We start from the raw sequence: 19069 nt of genomic DNA on the forward strand, positions 1-19069 counted from the left end.
AAAGTATCTAAAACAGGAAATGTGGAATATCTGAATGAAGAAAATATTTAAATACTACTAAGTGATCCCCCAAAGACTAAAAAACAATAATAGATATATTCTTAGATAGGAAGACTCAATGTTGTTAAGACGTCAGTTCTCTTTGTTAGTTTATAGATTTAATCCCATCCCAATAAATAAATTCTAAAATTCATGTGGAAAAATCTGTTAGACAGAAAAGCCATGAAAACTCTCCAAAAGAAAGGCATGGCAGGGAATGGAGATTAACTCTACTAGGTATTAAGCTATATAGTGAAATATCAATAAGTTAAAGTGTGTTTCTAGTGCACAAATAGATAAACACAACGATAGAATAGAAAGTTCAGAAATATGACCAAAAGCATATGAGAACTTAGTTTATTATAATGACGTTCCACTTCAGTGAGGGAAAGATGGTCTTAGAAAATCTGAGTAGTAATCTGGTGGGAAAAGGGAGAATGTGCCATTACCAGGTTCAGTATGATATGGATCAAAATTTCAAGTATAAAAAATGGAAATAAAAATAATGATGAAAACAAAGGATAACTTCTGTGTTAACTTGGATGGGGAAGGCTTTATCTATTTCACAAAATCCAGAAGCAGTAAAATGCAGTCACATAAAAAAAAAGTTATAATGCCTTCATTAAAAAAACAAGATGGTGCACAGCCAGCATGGCTCAGTGGGAGCATAGACCTATGTACCAGGAGGTCACAGTTGGATTCACGGGCAAGGGCACATGTCTGGGTTGTGGGCTCAATCCCTGTTAGGGGGTATGCAGAAGACAATCAATCAGTGATTCTCATCATTGACATTTCTCTTTCCCTCTCCCTTCTCTGAAATCAATAAAATATTTTTTTAATGGCATAAATCAAAAGACAAGATAATACTGGAAAAACAATATCTGTGACATATCTCAAAATAAGGAGTGTCCACAATACACAGAAAAATGTCTAGAAAATGATTAAGAGAAATAATCTAAAGAAAAGGGGGGGCAAAAACTTTAAAATTTAGTGAAAAAGAATGCAAATAAACATTCAGAAATATAGGCAACTTCACACAAATATGCAAAATGAAATTAAATTGCATTGAAAAAATGGTACTTTCATGTAACAGTAAAATGAAGCAGGTTGCCACTGACCAATTCTCCCACTAGACAAAACGGGATACATTACAGAAATCACCTTTTATTTTTTACTTTTTTTTATTTAGTGGTAAGGATTTTAATATTTGTCTTGTTTTAATTTTTCAGAAATCACCTTTTAAAGGATTTGGAGAGCTGTAGAAACAAGGAGTAGACGGCTTAAAATTACAAAAAAGGAAAAAATTGACTTGATAATGGCCAACCCTTTGTTTATCAGAGGGCAGGCTGTGGATCAGGCTTGGTTCAGGCAGAGGGCTTCTGCTTGGAGACGGAAGTCAGCAACCTTTTAGCAGATGTATAGTGCTATAGTGACAAATTGAAACATTAAAGGGTCTTAAATGTGTACAGTTTTCACCTTGGGCTATTTTCATGGTTCTGTGGCTGCACAAGTGGGGAGCTAGCACAAAAACTTCTAAAAGGCATACTGAAATCTCTTTCAGTTGCACAGTCCTGCCAGGGAGGAGCTCTGCTTCAAACATGGCTGGTTTTCCCTTCAAGATATCTGCAAAGTTGAAGCTGAATGAAGTAGGAGGCTAAAGGGCTAAGATGAAAACTTCTGAGGGTCAGAACAGTCTTTTGTTAGCTTCTAGGGCCAAAGAGATCTGTGCTTCTGGAATCTAGGAATAGGAACATACCAGAGTAGATTGAGTCTTACTAACCTTGCAATAATAGGTCTCCGATCAAGCTCAATTTCTGATTGGATTGAGTTAATCAGCTAGTCATTCTAATTGACTAATAAAATAAAGAGACTCTCCTTGCCATGGAACCTCTATGGTTTTTCTGTACACATTGTCTGGCACAATAAAATAATTTCTAGATAGCCCTGGCTGGTTTAGCTCCGTGGATAGAGCATCAGCCTGTGGATTGAAGGGACCGGGGTTTGATTCCAGTCAGGGCACATGCCCAGGTTGCAGGCTTGATCCCCAGTAGGGGACCTGTAGGAAGCAGTCAATTGATGATTCTCATCATTGATGTTTCCATCTTCCTCTCTCTTCCTCTCTGAAACCAATTAAAATATATTTAAAAATAAAATAATTTCTAGATATGCAAAGAGACAAGGCTATATGACTAGTAATTAAGAGGAAAAATACACAGATGTTGCTGATATTGAAGTTAGCAGATACGAATTCTAAAATATGTTCTATAATATATTCAAAATAGAGGAAAAGGACAAAACAGATGAAAAGATAGAATAATTGAAAACAATTGGAATCTAAATAATCATATAGGAATATTATAACTGAAAAGTAATATCTGAAGTTAAAAACTCAGTGTATGAGTTTAGCAGCAGAGGGACATAACAGAATATAGGATTAGTGAATCGGGATATGGGTCAATTAAAAATATTCAAACTGAAGCAGAGAGAGAAAAGATGGAAAAAAGATTTGAGTAAAAGAGACATGTAAGACATACTCTATTGGTTTAACATTTATGTAATTGAAATTCTGGAAGAAAAGAAGGAGCATGAGGCAAAAGCAATATTTGAAGAGGTAATAGTTGAGAATGTATTAAATATGGTGAAAGATATCAACTCAGAAGTTCAAGAAACTCAGAAAACTCTAAAAAAAATAGGAAATCATACTTATGCACATCATGGAAAAACAGCTGATAAAGCCAAAGCCAATTAGAAAAGCTTAAACGTGGTTAGAAAACAAAGATACATTACCTTCAACAGAACAACAGTGTGTAACTGATGCCTAATTCTTAGCAGAAATAATTGAAACCAGAAAGCAATGAAATTCCATCTTTGAACTGCTTCATTGTCGCAAAACTCCAAGGTTGCAGGATTGATCGCTGGTCAAAGCACATACAAGAATCAACCAATGAATGCATAAATAAGTGGAACAACAAATCAATTTCTCTTTCTCAAATTAGTAAATAAAAAAATAAAGGTGATGACATTTTCAGACAAAGATTAAGGAAATTCATTGCCCACGGGCCTACTCTGAAAGAAATATTATAGGAATTTCTTCAGGCAGGAACAAAATGATACTTTATGGAAACATGAAAATGCAGGAGGGAATGAAGAACAAGGAAAGATATAGTTAGTAAATATGCAGAAATAAGTATTTCTCAAAACAATAATTGTCATGTCTTAAGTTTAAATTTTTTGTAGAATTTAATGCATGAAAATGGGGATTGACATAACTAAGATGGTGGAGCAGGAGACCCAAGCCTCTGTCCCCCCACAAACGAAAACAGCTCCGGGAGAGCTCAGGAGTCCATTTAAGGAGCTTCAGCAACAGAGTGGACCAAAAAAACTTGAGAATATCTGCACACAAAAGGGAAAGAAGACAGCCAGGACTATCTGCTAACTTTAATTTTGCCTGCATCCTCCCAGTGCCTTGTCAGCACTGCTCATAGCTCCCTGACCCAAGATCGCCTTGCTGGGGAAAGGAAAACAGGGTGAGCAACGAGCTTCCCTAGCCTTTCAGAACACTGCACAAAAGACCCACTTTGGTTTCACCCCCCCCCCCCCAGAAACTGGCATCGCTGAGACATCTAGAGATGGCTAGGGATAGGGAAAAAGACCAGGGACTACCAGTGTTAGCCATGCGGTGGGAGTGAATATTGTTTCCAGGTTCTGGTCTGCAGAAGACGCCAGCAGCCTTTGTCACTGAGGACTCCAATAGGCCTTGTAGTAAATGCTGTGGACCCCTACAGTTTTCATCACTGACTACCTTATCACTGACCCAAGCAGACTGCTCTACAGAAGATCTAAGCAGCTTTTGCCACTGAGGAAACCAACTACCAGCACAGCCACTGCAGATCCTTTCTAGCACTTACCACTGAGGACCCCACAGGTTTTGCATTTGTAGACACAAACTGCCTAATTCCCTCCCCATACCCCTTTTCCTCTCCTCGGCCATCATGCTGCAGAACCCCAGGATTTGCACTGGCAACGAGACATGGCCTCAGTGGCTGTGTGGATGCATAATGCCAGCTTAGGTTTATGTGGCCAACCTGCCACTACCATGCACATAACTGCAGTTACCCCTGAGTTCAGGCCTAGCACCTGCTTGTATGCCTGGATACAGCCCAACTCCTGTTACATGACTCCACTGCCATGCACATTCTCACAGTAACCACTACAGCCATGTATCTGCATGGCCCTGGCACCTATATCTAGTGCTCACAACTGAGCATGTGCACACCACCAAGCACCGTTAAGGACCCTAACATCCATTGCAGGCACCACAGACACCCTGAAGCTCTCACCACAAAGGGTTATTCAGTTGTCAACGTGGGAAACAGCTTCCTGAGCCAATGAGACACCATGCCCCCACCCTCCAGGCCGGATGCCCCTACTACACTGGGCACCCTACACCACTAGACCAAGGGCCACAGCATGCTCCAGCATACCATGACGCACAAGTGAAGGTTTTTTCATACTAAATTTTGTCCATAAATCTGGAAGAGGTAACTGCTTGAAATGTGCAGACCCATAAGCTAGGCTACACAGATCATGATGAGTCAGGGAGACATGACACCGCCAAAGGAACACAATAAACTTCCAGTAACTGACCCCAAAGAAATGAAGATCCATAATTGCCTGACAAAGAATTCAAAATAATTCTTCTGAAGAAACACAAAGAGCTACAAGAGAACACACAGATGAACATTTTAACAAAATCGGGAATACAGTACAAAAAAATGAGAAGTTCAACAAAGAGAGAAAACATTCAAAAGAACAATCACATTTTTGAGCTGAGAAATACAAAAACTTAAATATGAAATGTAACAGAAAGCCTCAACAGCAAACTCCATCGAGCAGAATAAATACTCAGTGAACTAGAAGACAGGTGATTTGAAATTATGCAGTCAGAGGAAAAAAAAGGAAAAAAGAATGGAAAGGAATGAACAAAGCCTGGGGAAAGATATGGACATTTAGGTACATGAAGCTCAAAGGTTCCCAATCAGGTTCAACCCAATGAAGACTTCACTGTGACGCATTATAATAAAACTCACATATTAAAGACAAAGATAACATCTTCAATGCATTAAGGGAAAAGAGGCCCATCACATACAATGGAACACCCTCTCCCCCTATAAAGCTGATGGAGTTCATCCCTACTAGACCTATCCTATAAGAAATGCCAAAGGGAATTCTTTAAAAAATGTATATATAAAGCAATTATTAACAGTTCTAAAGGGAGAAATAGATGGTAATAAAGTAATAGTATAGGACTTTAATATCTCACTTTCAACAATAAATACATCATTCAGACGAAAATCAGTAAGAGCTTTGAGCCTGCCCTAGCTGATTTGGCTCAGCGGATAGAGCTTTGGCCTGTTGACCAAAGGGTCCTGGTTTGATGCCAGTCAAGGTACTTTGGTTGCACGCTCCTCCCTGGTCAGGGCTAGTGCAGGAGGCAACCAATCAATATGTTTCTCTCACATCGGTGTTTCTCTCTGTCTTTCCCTCTCTCCCACTCTCTCTAAAATATAAATGAAAAAAATATCCGTGGGTGAGAATTAACCAAAAAAAAAAAAAAAAAAAAAAAGCTTAGAGCCTGAACTATATTTCAAATGGACCTAACAGTTTTATATATAACAGGAGCAGAATAAACATTCTCAAGGGCTCATGAAACATTCTCCATGTTAGGCTGAAAAACAAGTCTTAACGAATTTAAGAAGACTGAATAATATCAAGTATTTTTTACAATTACAATGGTATAAGATAAGAAATCAATAACAGGAGGAAATCCTGAAAATTCACAAATATGTGGAGTTTAACACACTCCTGACCAACCAATGGATCAAAGAAGAAATCAAAAGGGCAATCAGAAAATAAAGAGACAAATGAAAATGGAAACACAATATACAAAAATTTATGGGATGTAGTAAAAGTAGTGCTAAGAGGATAGTTTATAGCAATAAATGCTTACATTAAGAAAAAATAAAGAGCCTGGCTGGCATGGCCTACCAATCAGGAAGTCATGGTTCAATTCCCGGTCAGGGCCTATGCCCTGGTTGCGAGCTCAATTTCCAGTGTGGGGCATACAGGAAGAAGCCAATAAATATTTCTCTATCATCATTGATATTTCTCTCTCTCCTTCCCCCTTCCTCTATGAAATCAATCTATCCTATATAATAAAAGCTAATATGCACATCGACTGAACTGCAGAATGACTGGTTGCTATGACATGTACTGACCACCAGCGGGGCAGATGCTTAATGCAGGAGCTGCCCCCTGGTGGTCAGTGTGCTCCCACAGGGGGAGCACTGCTCAGCCAGAAGCCGGGCTCACGGCTGGCGAGCTAGGTGGCAGTGGTGGGATGTCCCCTGAGGGCTCCCTGACTGTGAGAGGGCACAGGCTGGGCTGAGGAACCCTCCCCCCGAATGCACAAATTTTTGTGCACTGGGTCTCTAGTATGTATATAAATTGGATGCAAGTATGTAGTTGGGTGATATTCTTTTTGTGTGTGTTTGTACAGGAAGTACTGCAATACCAGGTTGATGTGTGGAGTGGCTAGTTAGGTGATATTCTTGAATGCAGCCAAAGAGTTAAATAAATAAATAAATAAATAAATAAATAAATAAATAAATAAATAAATAAATAAAGGTTTCAAAACAAAGTTTTTAAAAAAGAAGAAAAAATAAAGATATCAAAAAACAATTTTGTACCTTAAGGAACTAAAGACAGCATCAAAGGTCTGGCAGACAACTTTCAATAGGTCTGGTGTGAATATCTTGGGAAAACTTTCTCATCAGATGTCCTCAGTTTCAAATAAATATTTACTTTCAGGTCAACAGATGACATGTAAGTTCTGTCAGGCTTTTGTACTTTCTTCACAGTGTCACATGAATCCAAGAGTCTATTCCCCCTGAAGTTTGATGGCACACAGATTGGTTAGTAGTCACAAAGGTTGGATAGTAGTAAGTGATGGGAAACACTCTAGTAAAGTTGAAGAGAGTCTTTTTGGAGGTGTCTTTTCCAATAAATGAAATCTCCAGGTTGCAAACTTGTCTCACTGGAACATACTGTGAAAAGATTGCTCTACCAGACCTTGGCTAATTTTGATAGAAGCAATTTAACCTTTACAATAATGAAATATATCTCCTTTTTCAGCTGTGGATCTGTGGATCAAATGAGGCAGGAGTTCGCTAGGAGGACAATGGAAAACATCTAGCTTGTTTTAAACAAGGAGATGGAATGATCTGATTTGTGTTTGGGAAGAGTTACTCTGGCTACCATTTGGAGAGTGGGTTAGAAGGAGCAATACAAAGCAGGCAGAGTTAGGATGTTGCCACAATAATCCAGGTGAAAGATGTGGCCAGGACAAGGTAGTGGCAAAGCCACTGAATGGAAGTGAGAAATATTTTAGCACTCAAAATGATAGAACTCTGTGATGGGATTGCCTGTCAAGGCAGATATTGAATGGAGTGCCTGTGGTAGGTGGTGTCCTTGAAACTGATAACCATTGTCCTGTAAAATCTATTGCACTCCTTTAGTTATGTAAATACAAGTGGAGACTGCACCAATTATCCAGTATGGGAAAAGATACTGAAAATCCATACCTGCTTCCCAAGATTCAAAGTTAGGGAGACCTGTAAACATAGGCTAGAAAGACATCGTCTGAAAACTAGTGGTGTAGATGGGCAATTAGAACTGGTAAATACAATGACTGAAAAAGGGGACTGCTGAACAGGGACCAAGACAAGGGTGTTGGAATTTATGGAGGAGAGTTCTCCTTATGGAGCAGGGTTTGGGCAAAGTCTGTGGCTGGTGCTGGAGGCTTCTCCAGGTTATTGTATTATATGATGTTGCAGCCTGAGATGGGTTCTTAACTAGGCTTTCCAGATCATTCAACTGTACAGGACTTGTTGACAGCCGGAGAATTGTGTGAGAATTCTGTCAGCTGTTCCCTAGTTGATTCTCTACTTGGTGGTTGTATGAAGAACCAAGACCATCCTTCCCATCTCAATGCCAACCTTTGGATTGGGTAGTGCCTGGAAGTCATGGTAACTTATGGGGAGATGTGAGATAGAGGCATGCCATGGACATGCTGCTACCAGAAGGGGTAGAGCATTGAATACATATAATTGTTCATGTTTGTAGTGTCCTTGTGATGGGGAAACAGGTGATACTGGTTCTTATTGGGTGTTAGGAGTGAAAGAGAAGGATAAGTCAAGGTTGTTTTTTAGGATTTTGTTTTGGGATCTGAGTCAACAATGACACTATTCTCAGAATTGTGGAATTAGTTTCCTGTCCCTGTCTTTCACTTGGCTAGGCTTTTATGTCTCTATCCAGACACCACACAATAACTAGCATTTGCATAGTACTTTACCATTTATCAGGATCTTTCACATATATTATATATGATGCTTTCCAAAGCCCTGAGAATTCCACTAGGCAGTCCACTATTTCTCTTTTTTATAAGATAGAAGCTCAGAGGTGAAGTGAGTTGCTCAAGGTAGTACAGCTAATAAGAATTCCAGTTCTAAATCCAGTTCTTATAATTCAGTCATTTGCTTGTTCATTTATATATCCATTCTTTATTTCTTACACAAATATTTATTGGGTACTTCCTAGATCAGATTTCTCCAAGTGTGTAGAGGTATTGTAAGGGCACAGAGAACTCTATATGAACCAGCTCCATTTTCCTACAGGTGGGGTTTCAACTGGCACATGGATGATGTGTAGGAGACATCAGGTATGAGGGAAAGAAAGACACTCCAGGAAACTCCTTTTTCTTTTTTTTTTTTTTAAGATAGTGTGAGTCTTTTTCTTTTTTAAAAATATATTTTTATGAATTCAGAGAGGAAGGGAGGGGGAGAGATAGAAACACCAATGATAAAAGAGAATCATTGATTGGCTGCCTCCTGCACGTCCCACACTGGGGATTGAGCCTACAACCCTGGCATGTGCCCTTGACTGGAATGAATCCGGGACCCTTCAGTCCTCAGGCCAATGCTCTAACCATTGAGAAAAAAACTGGCTAGGACAGAAAATGCTTTTTCTTATTGCATGTTCCATGGTTTTCTGATTTCAGAATCTTGAGTGTTACTGAGAGAAGTGTAAAGTTAATGAGATTGAGTTCTACCTTTTATTAAAAAACTAGAGGCCTGGTGCATGAAATTCGTGCACAGGGGGTGGTGTTCTCTCAGCCCAGCCTGCACCCTCTCCGATCTGGGATCCCTCAGGGGATGCCCGACATCCCTCTCAGAATCTGGGACCACTGCGCTAATTCCTAACTGTTCACCTGCCTGCATGCCTGATTGCCCCTAACTGCCTCCCCCTGCTGGCCTGGTCAACCCCAACTGCCCCCCTTGCCAGCCTGGCTGCCCCTCACTGCCCCCCCCTGCCAGCCTGGTCACCCTCAACTGCCCCCCTGCTGGCCTGGTGACCCCACACAGACTTCTGTTCAGTTGTGTGGTCATTCCTCACTAACCCCTCTGTCAGCCTGGTCGCCCCATGCAGCCTGCTGTTCAGTTGTTTGGTCATCCCTCACTAACCCCCCTGCCAGCCTGGTCGCCCCACACAGCCTGCTATTCAGTCGTTACTGTTACTGTGATGGTGTCCTGAACAATTTGCATATTCCTCTATTATTAGTATAGATAGGGAAGAATAAAATACGGACTAAATTGAGGGAGCGCATTGTATTATGCAAATGGTTATACTTCATTGCCGGGAGCCGGTCCATCCTTGCTGTTTCAAGGGACCTGGCATATATGGCATACTGTTCTTAATATGTTTGCGCACCTTCTTGGCACTATGTGTTTTAACCAAGGTCTCCTCTCTGAGAAAGTTTGCTTCCCCAGGTAGGGATTTTCCCCTGAAGTTAGGGAGGGAATAAAACCCCTCAACTAAGTGCCAGGCGGGTAATTAATCACTTTAACTATGAACAATCATGCTTAAGCTACATAATCTTTTCTCCCTGGAATGGAGATAAGAAACGCCCTAACCTTTGTAATAGAGATTGATAGGATTGAATCAACTGGTATAAATACAGATGTAACAAGACAGGGAGACAGAACTTAGAACACAGAACTTAGAAGTCAGAACTCAGAAGACAGAACCTACACAGAACCTACAGACAGAAGAACTTCGCTGGAGAGAACATGGCAAAAGATCCTGGACTGAACCTGACTACAGAAATTGGCAAGAGAACCTGACTAGAACCTGGTGACTGAACCTGGCTGGAGAACCTGGACAGAACCTGGCTGGAGAACCTAGCGAGGGAACATGGCTACAGAACCTGGCTGGAGAACCTAGCAAGAACCTAGCAAGAGAACATGGACACAGAACCTGGCTGGAGATCCTGAGCAGAACCTCTCTGGAGATCCAGACCAGAACTTGGCTGGAGATCCTGGCTAGGCTGCTGATCAACTGAACGCTGTCTCCGTGTCATTCCTTCTTCGCCGACTCCGTCTACGCCTTTAGGAACCCCTGGACCTGCTGGGGTTGGACCCCGGCACTTCATGAATCAATTCTTCCGTTAAAGGTCTTTTTAAAAAAATATATTTTATTGATTTCTTACAGAGAGAAAGGGAGAGAGAGAGTTAGAAACATCGATGAGAGGGAAACATGGATCAGCTGCCTCCTGCACACCCCCCACTGGGGATGTGCGCAACCCAGGTACATGCCCTTGACCGGAATCGAACCTGGGACCTTTCAGTCCGCAGGCTGACGCTCTATCCACTGAGCCAAACCGGCTTAGGCAAAGGTCTTTTTTTTAAAAAAATATATTTTATTGAATTTTTACAGAGAGGAAGGGAGAGGGATAGAGAGTTTGAAACATCAATGAAAGAGAAACATTGATCAGCTGCTTCCTGCTCACCTCCCACTGGGGATGTGCCCACAACAAAGGTACATGCCCTTGGCCGGAATCGAACCCGGGACCCCTCAGTCCACAGTCCGACGCTCTATCCACTGAGCCAAACCGGTTAGGGCGGCAAAGGTCTTTTTTATGTCAACTATTCACTAAAAGGAATTATGTTTCTAAGATGGGCAATATTCTCTCTTGTTTGAGCCCAGAATACTAAATATTCCTTGAAATTTGGGTAAATAGAAGTTTCATAACTAACAAATGTAAAATCATAATTGTTCACCAGGATTGCATAAAAATCTATCATTAGATCAGGTGAAAATATGGTGGTCCTTTTGATCTTTAATGGAAAATTTTGTGACATTTCAATGGAAAGAGAAGTTATAAAGTTAGATCTTTCTATCCTAATTCAGTTTGGGCACTGCTCCTTTTAAAAGTTACATGGTATAATATGTCATCCATTCATATTGAACTGAATGTCCTCTGAATTTTCTTGCATCCTAATGTATATATTTATTTTATACCTCCACCCCTATTTCTTCACAGCAGCTGATGGAAGGCAGACCAACACCAACTTCCTGTCCCAAAGCCCTGCACTGCCTCCAGCACCATCACACTATAAATGGGAAGATTTCTCCATCATTCCAACTGTACCCAGCCCCATCTTTCCTTTTCCTTTTAAGGTATGAATCTCGTTACCTTGCTGTTGTTAGTAAAATTAAGATCTTCCTTGAAGAACATATTTAGAAATGGCAAATGAAACTTCTAGGGAATATAATATAATTTTGACCAATCTATCTTGCCATAACCCTGCTCCTACTCCAGTCATGTTAAACTCATGGCCCATGGGCCACATGCAGTCCAGAACAAATATTTTTTACAGCTCAGCCAATATACCGGTATGTAAGAAATGTTTTAATAAAAATTCCGTAACTTATTTTTTACAATATCCTGTTATACATCATTATTAATAACGAACTACAACGTTCGCTAATGACTGATTACTATAATCGGGTTGCATTCATTTCCCTTACGCACAGGTGCCATTTTTCTCCACTAATACTAGCAGCGAATATTTTAGCAGCTGATTGCCACATCATTAGTCTTGGACTGACTTGTTTGGTGTGTGCAACAAGAAATATTTTGCTTTCGGAGAACAAGAAAAATAGGTTATTTGCATTACGCTTATGCATTTGTGCAGTTATTCAGTGTCTGGTAAGTTAATGTTCAAGAAAAAATATTAATTTTTATTAAAATGTTCTATTACTCATGTATTTCAGCCCTTTGTATTCAGCATGTTTCTATAAAAATAAACCTACATTTCTATGAAAATTGAAGCTTTTGTTTTTTTTGTGGTCCACAGGAACTTAAACCTTGTTTATTTGGCCTGTGTTAGCCTTTGAGTTTGACATGCTTGTCCTACTCTACTGTGGTTTAAGACAGAGACCTTGCTTCTGGCAGAAGTTTCTGAGGCTATGACCCTAGCAGTGCACTCTTCCTGGATGGCCCATGTCCCTTGTATCTAGAATGTGAACACCTAGGTCTTTGTCTCAATAAATGTTAGTTGAGTGAATGAGGTCATAGAGTAAACACCTAACTTGTCTGGTTCAGTCTCTTTCCACTTTGGAGGCATTACTTGGAAGGCTTCTCTGTCTCTAGAAATATATTGTTATTGGGATGTCACTGTACATATCTTCCAGGGTGATCTCACTCATTGAAATGGCATGACCTATCATCTATTTATTGGTAAATCCTAAGTTTAAAATTTATAGCCTCTCTCTTCATTCTCCATCCCCTCCATTCTTATCCACTTCTCTCTTCTATTCTTTTATGTCCTCCATAATAATAGACCCTTTACATTCCCAAGAAGAATTCAAGGGCTGCCTCAATAACCCTTGAACTCCCTGTTAAGTGCATGTAGAAGAGAGTATAGAGAGTAAACAAATTAAAAATATAGACTTAAACAAAACACAAAACAAGCAAACAAAAACCAGGTCTCTATGAGTTCTTTAGTGAGGGCCTCTTCTTTGGTGTCCTATCTAATCTTCAGTTTTGTCAGTTCTTCCATCCAACAAATAGCCTCTTGGATCATTGACTCCCCCTCATTTCTCCTTCCCTCCTCCAGTTTCAGTCCTTATTTTTTCACATTTTATTTACTACAATAAAACTGTTGGTCTCCCTGATTTTGTTTGTTTGTTTGTTTTGCTTTCTCTATTTTGTTGTACAGTAGTCTTCTTAGAAATCTGTTCTTGTCTTGATATCTCATTCTTTCTTTTTTTTAATTTTCCTTCTTTCTTGGTGGATAGTATAGAGTGGCTCCACTTTGTGTATGAGCCCATATGCAGTCTCCCTCCAGGCACTTGAGTCTGCCATACAAGGGCTTTATGTCACCTGACAACCCTGCTTCCCATCTCTAAAACGCACCCCTAGACCTGTCAGCCTAATGCATAGCCACTAGCCACATGTGTGATTAAACCCTTGAAATTTGTCCTGAAGGCCTGAGGAATTGAATTTTTCATTTATGTAATTTTAATTGATTGCATTTAAATTTGAAAACTGAAGGAATTTTGTCAATGGAAATATTAACAGAAAATGATTTGGGGCATTTGATTCGTTATTATAAGACATTTAGGTTATGTTTGGAACAACTTGAGTATGTGAATTCATCCTTTCAGTTGTAACTTTTACAAATCTAAATTCAGACCAAATATTTCTGATGAATTTAGCATCCACATTAAGATATGCTGTGTGAAATGCATGTTAGCTTTCATACTTAGTATGAGTAAAATAATGTAAAGTATCTCATTAATAATTATTGTGTATTGAGTACATATTGAATTAATAACATTTTGGATATACCGATTTACATAAAATGTATTTCAAAATGAATTTAATCTGTTGCTTCTGCTTTCTAATGGTGCTACTAGAAAATTTCAAATTGCATAAATGGCACATATTATCTTTCTATGAGACTACTATTTTAGAATAATTGGACCATTTTCCTATTCTCTCCTTCCTTCAACTTAGATTTTTTTCAGGGCAGTCTAATTTTTTAATATTTCCCATACCCCCCTCGTCTTCATAAATAACTCATACTTGTTAGATAACCTGTTAATAAGAATGGCTTAGCAAATGTGATCCAAGCTTCACCCCACTCTAGTATTTTCTAGTGTTGTTCTTAACGTTTGGATCATCCTTGTTTTCTTTTCCAAAGAAAGTTCAGTCACTTGAATCAAGCATCAAGCATCATCCCTCCTTTGACATACTTACCAGATCTAAACTACTATTTTTTGAGCAATACAAAGGCTCAGTAAGGATTAATAAAACTAGGGCTTTAGCTTCAATTCTGCCTCACTGGGCACCTGGCCTTGGGCAAGTGCACTTCACCTTTCAGGGATTAACTTTCTGCATCTAGAAAACAGATTAGGTAATCTCTAAGGTATATTGCAAATCACATATTTTATAAGCCTGTGATGGAAATCTTTCTCAAACGCCTTACACACTACTCCAAATGTTTAAAAATAGAATATGCTGAATAGAAATTAGCATTTTAAAAAATGTCAAAGTCATTATTAGGGATGTCAATTATTATACACTGACAGTGTAATGTGGCTAAGGGGTTATTGTGATGTGTGTGGCTGCTTACTTTTCAGATCATGTGGTTTTTATTTTTAATTAATGCCTGCCTTTTAATTTCCTCTTGATGTCAGACTGTCCCGGGTCAATTATTGCTGATGCTAGCCCTGCCTATATTAATAGCTTCTGTGTCTTCATCTCACCTACTGTAGGACTTCTAACCTAAGATGATGGGGAGAAGCCCAGTAATGTTAAGCTTGTTTGACTTATGTCTGAAATTGGTCATTTAGTCACTCAGCGGCCATTTATTGGGTGCCTGCACCTGTGTGCAAGGCACAAGCTAGTGCAGGGGGTGAAGAAGAAATAATTTATAAGCCATTCTAATAACCTTGGGAGACATCACAATTTTAAAAGTATGTAAAGTTTAGTGCAGGGCTTCTGCAGGCCTTTTTCTTCACTTTTCAGTTTCTGGTCCCTTTATTGGTGGCTAAATTTCCCAGACAAATCATCTATAGATAATAGAGAGCTTAATAGTAATAATGGTTAACACAGTGAGGATTTCTCACGGGAATATTCAAAGCGACAAGTAGAACAGAACAGAAAGTCTGGAAATAGACTCCATATATATGTAGGTCTTGGGCATATCCAGAAGTAGTTTCTTAAAACAGAGAGAAAAGGATGGATTATTTAATGTCTCATTTAATTCCTACAATAAGCTTGTGAGCCAGGCAACATTGTCCCCCCATTCTAGAGATAAGGTAAAAGGACAGTCAGAGATCTGCCCAAGTACCAGAGGTAGATCTGGGGGGAGAAAATATATTTTATCATATTTGGTCTATTTCTACCAGTGCTCAATTATTGGGTCATTTCATGTGTAAAATGGCCTGAACCCTGCCTGGTGGTCAAAGGAAGCAAATAGAAAAGTGGTTCTTAAACAGGAGTAATTTTACCCCCCAGTATAAAATGTAGGGAGATGGTTTTGATTTTGACAACTGGAGTGGGAAGGATGCTTTTGTCATCTAGTGGGTAGAGACGAGGGATATTGCTAAATACCCTGCAATACAGGACAGTGCCCCAAGAATGATCTTACAGTAAATGTCATTAGTGCCAAGATTGAGAAACCTTATCCTATCTAATAAAAGAGAAAAATGGTAATTGGCGTACGACAATACCCTTTTCATTGGCTAATCAGGGCTATATGCAAATTAACTGCCAACTATGATTGGCAGTTAACTGCCAACTAAGATTGGCAGTTAACTGCCAACAAGATGGCAGTTAATTTGCATATGTAGGCACAATGCAGGGAGGGAAAGGGAAAGCAGGAAGAAGCCCCCTGCCACTGACAGTGATCGGAAACCCAGGGGGGAGCTAAGAGCTGGGGGGCAGGGCAAAGGCGGCCCTGGGGCCGCCTTTGCCCTGCCCCCCAGCCATGATCAGAGAATCAGGCGCCTTTGCCGCCCTGGCCAGTGATAGCAGGAAGTAGGGGTGGAGCCAGCGATGGGAGCTGGGCACAGTCGAAGCTGGCAGTCCCGGGAACTAGGGGTCCCTTGCCTGGGCCTAAAGCGAAGCCCACGATTGCGGGGACGCTGCAGCTGTGGGTCCCCGCTGCCCGGGCCAGACGCCTAGGCCAGAGGCATCAGGCCTGGGCAGGGGCGGAGCCTGCAACCACGGGGAGCTGGGGGTCCCCTGCCCAGGCCTGACACCTCTGCCAGAGGCCTCAGGCCTGGTCAAGAGGCCGATCCGGTGATTGGTGATCGGAGGGTGATGAGGGTCAACTCCTCTGGCCGAGGCATCAGGCCTGGGTGGGGGGCGGAGCCGGGGATTGGGGGGATATGATGGTCCCCTTGCCCAGGACTGAAGCCTGGGTCAGAGGCGTCAGGCTTGGGCGGGGGGTGGAGCAAGCGATCAGAGGGAGATGGGGGTCCCCTGCCCAGGCATGATTCCTGGGTCAGAGGCCTCAGGCCTGGGCGGGGGCCAGAGCCAGTGATCAGGGGGAGATGGGGGTCCCCTGTCCAAGCCTGACACCTCTGGCCGAGGCATCAGGCCTGGGTAAGGGGCCGATCCTGTGATTGGAGGGTGATGGGGGTCAACGCCTGAGGGCTCCCAGTATGTGAGAGTGGGCAGGCTGGACTGAGGGACACTCCCCTCCCCACACACACACCCAGTGCACGAATTTCGTGCACCGGGCCCCTAGTCCTATATAATAAAAGCCTAATATGCTCAGTGTCCAGTCATCCAGTTGGCCATTCAACCAATCAAAACGTAATATGCTAATGATATGCTAAGGCCGCTCAACCGCTCACTGTGATGTGCACTGACCACCAGAGGGCAGAAAGTCAACTGGTCAACCAGTCGCTATGACGTGCACTGACCACCAGGGGGCAGACATTCCTACCGGTAGGTTAGCTTGCTGCTGGGGTCTGGCCTATTGGGACTGAGTGAGATGGACTGAACACTCTCTGGAGCCCTCCTATGGCCCCTCCCTGGCTGGCCAACCTCCCGCGTCTCTCCTCGGCCCCAATTGTGCACAGGTGGGGTCCCTTGGCCTGGCCTGTACCCTCTCACAATCTGGGACCCCTCAAGGGATGTCAGAAAGCCAGTTTTGGCCGGATCCTGCAGGTCAGGCCAAGGGACCCCACTGGTGCATGAATTCATGCACCTGACCTCTAATAACAGATAAAAGAAAGCTCTTAATCCTTTACTAGTAATGTGGGTTGGATTAAAATAAATAATTTATTTGAAGTCCAATTTTTTTTTTTATCACACCATACTGAAGCAATAAACAAATGAGAGAAAGGTGGGAAAAAGCCTCTGATGCTTGAACCCTCTTCATTTTATCTTTCTTATGGGAATACAGGGAAAAATCTAAAGATTTGCTACGTATTTGTAGTAGACATAATTGTTTCCCATCAAGATTTCTGATCCTTTTTTTGGGGGGGGACAGGGGCATATGCCCTCTTGAAGTTAAGGGCAGTCATGTGACTGAAATGTGAGTTATGTATGAAAGCCAGTTCCTGATTTTCCATGCTTTCTTCCTAGGCCACAGCAACTGTGGGAGTGTATGTTGGTATGGAGAAACCATCAAACCTAAACAATGTGGACACTGTGCCTATGCATGGAGATCAGCAATTCTGCCTATTCTCCCAGATCTGCTAACGACATTGTATGAGTAAGAAATAATATTTTGTTATGCTACACCATTGAGAATTTTAGATTATCACTGTAGTGCTCTCTAAATTATCCTGTCTAATACATCCAAGTTAATTAGCAAGGACCTTGGAATTCTTGAACACCCAAAATTTCTAGGGTGTTGCTTCTGCCTTGGGAATCAGGATATAGTAATATGTCATATACATAGTCCTTTACACTGCTTTCTCAAATTCTGATTAGCACTGAGGTCCTAGAAAGATGTTCATCTCTATAAAACTCCAGTGCCCCTGCAGTAAGCACCAAATGTTCTCACATATACTTGTTGGGACTGTGTGTGAAGGAATATGTTTTTTGGCTTTGGAAATATATTTTATGTCTGAAATGATTTCTGTTGGCCTCAAAATATGTCCTGAATGGTGACATCCCAAGCTTGATGACTTTTACCTGCTTATTATATAAATTCTATTATGTAATATATGATATAAATTTTATTTAGTTTCCTGAATTTCTAAATTAGAAATTGTGAAAATTCTAGGACAGTGGTAAGCAACCTCTCCCTCTTCTCTTCCACACACTTTACTCTCTCCTTGTCCCTAATTTGAATCAATACCATGTCATTATTTCTGTGACCTGTTGGAAACAGTATACCTATTTTTTTGTAAGTTAAGGATCCAGAGACTAAAGACAAATCTTTTAAAGTTGTCATTAGTTAACTTGTAACATTACTTTACACCTGCAATCCAATGTGATTTTTACCAACCCTTTTCTGTAAGTATATCCATTTTAACTACCATATTTATTATTGCATTTATTTACTTACTCAAAAGTATTTATTTTATAGCAATCCTATAACTTCATTGAATGATTTCCAACTATAACCTAAGGGTCAGCTGCTTAGAAGTCCCTAGTACTTTCTGTCTTATGGGAGTTGTGTCTCCTTTCCCTCTGATGTCAATTAAACTGCCCTAAGACACAGTCCCTCAGGTAGTAGAAAATTTAAGTTGACAAAGGGACATATAAAAGCTACTAAAAAGTAAGGACTGGCCCTGACTGGTTTTACTCAGTGGGTAGAGCATCGGCCTGCAGACTAAAGGTTCGCAGGTTTGGTTCTGCCCAAGGGCACATACCTTGGTTTCAGGCTCAATACACAGCCCCTGTCAGGCACATGCGGGAGGCAACCAATCAATGTGTCTCTCACATTGATGTTTCTCTCTCACTCTCTCTCCTCCTCCTTTCCACTCTTTCTAAAAATAAATGGAAAAATATACTTGAGTGAAGAGTATAAAAAAAATTTTTTTAAAGGTCAGGATTAGACTTCAGGTGGAATCAGGACTGGAGCTATAAGTTAGGGAAATAGAAGTCTCATCCATTTTGCCAAACTGCAGCCTTTGATTTCTTAGCTCTGTTAAG

Source organism: Myotis daubentonii, chromosome X (genome assembly GCF_963259705.1).
Source record: "Myotis daubentonii chromosome X, mMyoDau2.1, whole genome shotgun sequence".
NCBI classification, from domain to species: domain Eukaryota; kingdom Metazoa; phylum Chordata; class Mammalia; order Chiroptera; family Vespertilionidae; genus Myotis; species Myotis daubentonii.